General features: G+C 40.1%; 1 long non-coding RNA gene across 1 annotated transcript in view; it reads right to left on the bottom strand.

Annotated features, from left to right (window-relative positions):
• Positions 1 to 4,479, bottom strand: part of LOC106146341 — a 19,683-nt gene extending 15,204 nt beyond the window's left edge. The window contains exons 1-2 of the long non-coding RNA XR_001230735.1: positions 4,386 to 4,479; positions 1,077 to 1,223 (exon numbers count right to left, since the gene is read on the bottom strand). This is a non-coding gene — a long non-coding RNA (uncharacterized LOC106146341). The remainder of the gene's footprint in view (positions 1 to 1,076; positions 1,224 to 4,385) is intronic.
• Positions 4,480 to 4,978: the final 499 nt, after the last annotated feature.

Genomic DNA, 4,978 nt, shown 5'->3' with positions numbered 1-4,978 from the left:
AAGCCACTTTGAAGATATCAGTATGTAATACAACAGCCATTGTTAATTCCCTACCACTTTGTTTGTAACTCTGTATTGTCTGTACTGTGCTTGTGATATGTTGTAAAATGTTGTATGTCTGTTAATGTTTCCCCCCTTTTATCTTTAAAAGAAAAAAAAAAGAAAAAAAAACCAGAAGAAAAGGTAAAAAGTTCTGGGAATGTAGCTCAGTATAGAACATTTGCCTGGCATTAGTTCAATCCCTGGCACTGCCAAAAACCCAAAGATTATAACAAAATCTCATATAACTTCAAAGAGTAACAGACAAATTTACAATTATGGTAGAAGATTCTAAAAATAATTTCTCAATAATAGATAAAATAAGTGAGCAGAAAATTTATCAAAGATATGGTAGACTTAAACAATATTAGTCAACCAAGTTGACCTAGATGACATATATAGAACATTCAACTGAACAATACCAGAACACACTTACTTTCTAGTGTACATAGATATGTACCAAGATAAACCATATTCTAGGATGTAAAATAAGTCTTAATAAATTTAAGAGGATTCAAGTATACAAAATATATTCTCTGACCATGATGGTATTAAATTAGAAATCAATAGCAAAAAGATGGCTACAGTGTCATTAGCTGGTATAATCTTACACGACAGCCATTGAACATAGAGTCCAAACTATAGTAGCGCCATTTGTTTTTAATGTCTTTCTCTTTTTTATGTCTTCTTTTGAATTTTTTATTATTCCTTTTATATCCTTTGTTAGTTTAGTGTATATGACCTTGTTTTATTGTCTTAGTGGTTGCTTTGGGAAGCTAGAGATAGATAGATAGATAGATAGATAGATAGATAGATAGATGATAGATGAATATAAATATCCTCAAAACATACTATCTCACTTCCTAAAGCACAAGAACTTTACAATAGTGTACTTACACTTCTTCACTCTCCGGCTTTATGTTACTATTGTCATATACTTTACCTGCACTTAAATTATAAACACCAAAACACATTAATGACAAATTTAAATAGGAAGTTATCATTTGAAGATTTTTTTTTAAATTGTATATACTTACCCAAATAATACCATCTCACATATGCTTTATTCTTTTCTGTCCACTCAGAATTCCATCTGGTGTCATTTTCTTCTGCCTTCAGGAATTTCTTTAACACTTCTTGTAGTGCAGGTTTGTTAGCACTGAATTCTTTAAACTTTTGTGTGTCTGGGGGACAAAAAAACTTTATCTTTATTTTTAAAAGATATTTTCACTGGATATAGCATTCTAGGCTCACCGTTGTTTTCTTTCAGTATTTTAAAGATATTGCTCCACAGTCTTCTCAACTGTTTTATTTCCAAAGAGAAACCTGCTATCATTTGTTCCTCACTACATAATAAATCTGTTTTATCTATAGGTGCCTTAGTTACTTTTCTTGTTGCTGAGACAAAATACCTCACACCCAGAGTCAGTGGAGGAAAGGTTTATTTGGCCCACAGTTCATAGAGATTTCAGCCCGTAGTTGGCTGGCTCAGAGGCAGAGGGGCAGCACAGAGAAGAAAACACTCCACGGCAGGCAGAAGGCAAGAAGACAACAAAGCAGTAAAGTACAGAGAAGCCAGCAGCAAACCACAAGCAACAAGCAGAGACCCTCTTTCTGTGCTCTATGTTCTATCCAGGCTACTTACCCTTAGGGTGGGTAGCGCTCACACCCAGGGAAGGGCAGCCTTAATCCTAGCATCGCACCATGAATCAATCTCAGCATCACATCCTTGAGCCCAGAGTCACACATCTAGATCCAGCCACCTCCAAAAAGCCCAGCCTATGACCACATGGGGCTTTAGCAGGACATCTAGATATAAGCCGTAACAATGGGCTTTTGAGATACGTTTAATTATAATTTGCCTTGGTAACATTTCCCACTAATGATGTTCACGTTTCACCTACTCCAGCTCCCAAAGTCATGTCTGACAATCAGAAATTGGCCTAACCAAGACAGCCACACGTGCACCAACAAAGAGAGGAGCACTTCCTCAGGATCTCAAAAAGACTTGTGTGACTACATCCAGCCAGTGGAAAAAGAACTTAATACCCTTTGCCAGTTAATTTGTCCAGCTGTAAATTCTCAAGAGTAAAATTTTAATTGCCTCTTCTGAAATTTCCTCTGTAATAGTTTTATGAAAGATGGCTCCAAAATTCTTTCACATTTTTTCCACTGAGAAGCGTGATCTATATTTCCTGCCTTTGATCTGTGACCAGTTTATTGACATTGTGTTAGTTTTCTTACCCAGACAGTAAGACCCTGTCAGTTCCTATATTATCGCTCTTGGGATGTTTGAGCTTGGAATCCAGACATAAGTGAACCCCACCAAGTTGGACAGAAACCCAGCTGGAAAGGAAGCTCAGAGCCTGCTTTCTTGGCCAAGTGCTCAGGGAACCATCACAGCCGCAGACCTCAAGTGTATTCTGCCAGCCCAGATGCTCTGCCCAGCTGAGCCGTGCATGAGAGATTTGTGATCAAAATGAATGACCACTGCTGTTCTAAGCCTGTAAGTCTCTGGGTGATTTGTTACCTAGAGCTATCTCAGCAATTACGTTCTGCTCCCTCCCCCATGGCTTCCTCTTATCTAACCCAAGGTTTTCTGTCCTTTTCCTGCTCGTTGAGATGGTCCTGTCCTAGCAGCACTCATGCTGCTCTTCATAGAAAGCACTTGTTCTTTAAATTTGAGTGTGTGCAGATGTATTCTAATCTGAGTTCCATCGGCTGGTTCCAGAGGCTCTGATTCTCTCTGCTATGCACTGCGGAATGCTGCCCACCCGTGTCCCAGCCATTGTCTGTTGTTAATCTTCCACACATCCTGCTTTGGCATCTGTTTCCTCTGCTTGGGCAATATTCTACCCACTGACCACAATCTATGCCGATACTAGCTACTCACATTTAGGAGTATTTATTTAAAACTTCCAATTGCGTATGGCTGAATCCACTAGAATTCAGTCAGAATATGGAAAACAGCCCAGTATTTGAATAGAGAGAGTTTTCATGTGGTAAAAGATCTGGACTAGGCAACTGTATCCCTAAAGAACCACCAGAGAAACAGAGCTAGAACCTCTTAAGTATGTAATAGATTTATTTCAAGGAACTGACTTATACAATTGTGCAAGCTGGCAAGTCTAAAACCCATAAGGCTGGGTGGCAGACTGGAAACTCTTAGGAAAGCGCTAATGTTTCCATCTGAGGCAGAATTTCTTCTTCTTCCAGAAAAACTCAGTTTTTGCTCTTTAGGTCTTTCAGCTGATAAGATGAGACCCACCCTCATGACTGATGGTAATTAATTCTACTTTAAGCCAACTTTAGGCTGGTGTTCAACACCCTTACAACATAGCTTCAGAATAACAGCTTATTCATGCTTGAGAATAAATATGTATTTGTGGTGGGAAGCCAGACGTAAGTGAACAAGTCCACTGACAGATAAAACAAATCACCATAGTAACTATAAGATGTAAAAGACAACTATAAAATACCAGGAAGGTCATGACTGCTAAGAACAGAGGAATCAAATGGGGAAAAAGTGAAAATATTAAAAATCAGAAACTTAGTAGAGAAAGCCTGAGAAACAGAAACACCCAGTGCTATGTTCTGAGCTCACAGAAGATCTGCAAGACTGGGACCCAAACGCCTCACAAAGGGCACTGACTGCCTGGGGCCCCGAGAGCACACGGTGAAGCTGATTCGGCAAGTGTTAGGAAAACTACAACCTGGGCTCTGCTTCTGCTACAAGAAGAAAAAACTTTATGTTGTGATAAAGATTTGCCAGGGCGATACAGTAACCAAAGCAGAGCAGAAACCTTCAGGAACCATAAAGAAAGACAAAAACCCCTCATTCCTCCTCCTGCTTTGAAGACTCCACTGAATGTCCTCTCTGCAGAGCAACTGGAAGTGCAGACATGTGGTCTAGGATCCCACAGCAGAATAGGGCAGGGCAGGCTCAAAGCCAGAAGACAGTAACTCCATGACAGATACAGTCGCTGGCCAGCACCTGCAACATTACTCCACAAACAAGTGAGCTTTGGTGGACCACAAAAAAGGTTTCTTCATTTTAAACCAAGACAGTGGCCTGGGGATATAGCTCAACAGCATAAGTGACTGCCTGGCAAGTGTAAGGTCTTGAGTTCGATTCCCAGTACAAAAAAAAAAAAGTGAAACCCAAGACATTGTTACCTTCTTTCCAAATTCAGAATTGTATTCTTATCTGAGCCATATTATCAAATTCGGTCAAAGTGCCATCCGAACTTTGCCTTAAAAACACATTGTACCTTCCAACAAATCTTATGTAAGATAGTACAGTAAGAAGGAAAGAGAAGTGTGCAATAATGTATACACATGCGTACCAAGTATGTAGCTCATCACAAGGCTTTAAATGATGCTTATAAATTCCTCCTCCTGCTACCCGTGTTGTGCTTCCTTGGTCTTCCTCCAGCACCTCAGACGGCTGGGGTTTTTATATGATGGGGTGATCCATCTGTGTGAAGGGTCTGAATCATCAGCAGTTATTCCTTTAGTGAGGGGACAGGGGCATTTACTCCTTAGGAATCAAGACTTCACACCAGAAGAGTTCAAAGTCACAGAGATGGAAAACAAAACTTCTGTGAGCAGGCAACGAGATGGAATAGTGTGACAAATCGGTCCCTCCCCTGTCCCTGGTAGCTTCACTCATGTCATCCAAATATGAGAAACACAAAACCATAAAATTACCTCTAACTCAAAGGCAATCTGCAACCTTTCATGTAGATCCCCATCTTCTCAGGGTATAACCTTCCCACTGGTTGCTACATCTTTCTATTAGGCCAGCTGCTTCTAAGCGGGTGGGCTATGAGACTGTATCCATTAATTCCATGGGCATGAGCTCAATGCTGCTTTTCTGTTGAAATGTCTTCCTTGATCAGAAGCAATGCTATCTTGCCAGACCTGGTGGCACACGTCT

Source organism: Chinchilla lanigera, unplaced genomic scaffold, assembly GCF_000276665.1.
Source record: "Chinchilla lanigera isolate Chin_1 unplaced genomic scaffold, ChiLan1.0 scaffold00005, whole genome shotgun sequence".
Lineage (NCBI taxonomy): Eukaryota > Metazoa > Chordata > Mammalia > Rodentia > Chinchillidae > Chinchilla > Chinchilla lanigera.
This window is presented reverse-complemented; position numbering and strand designations above follow the sequence as displayed.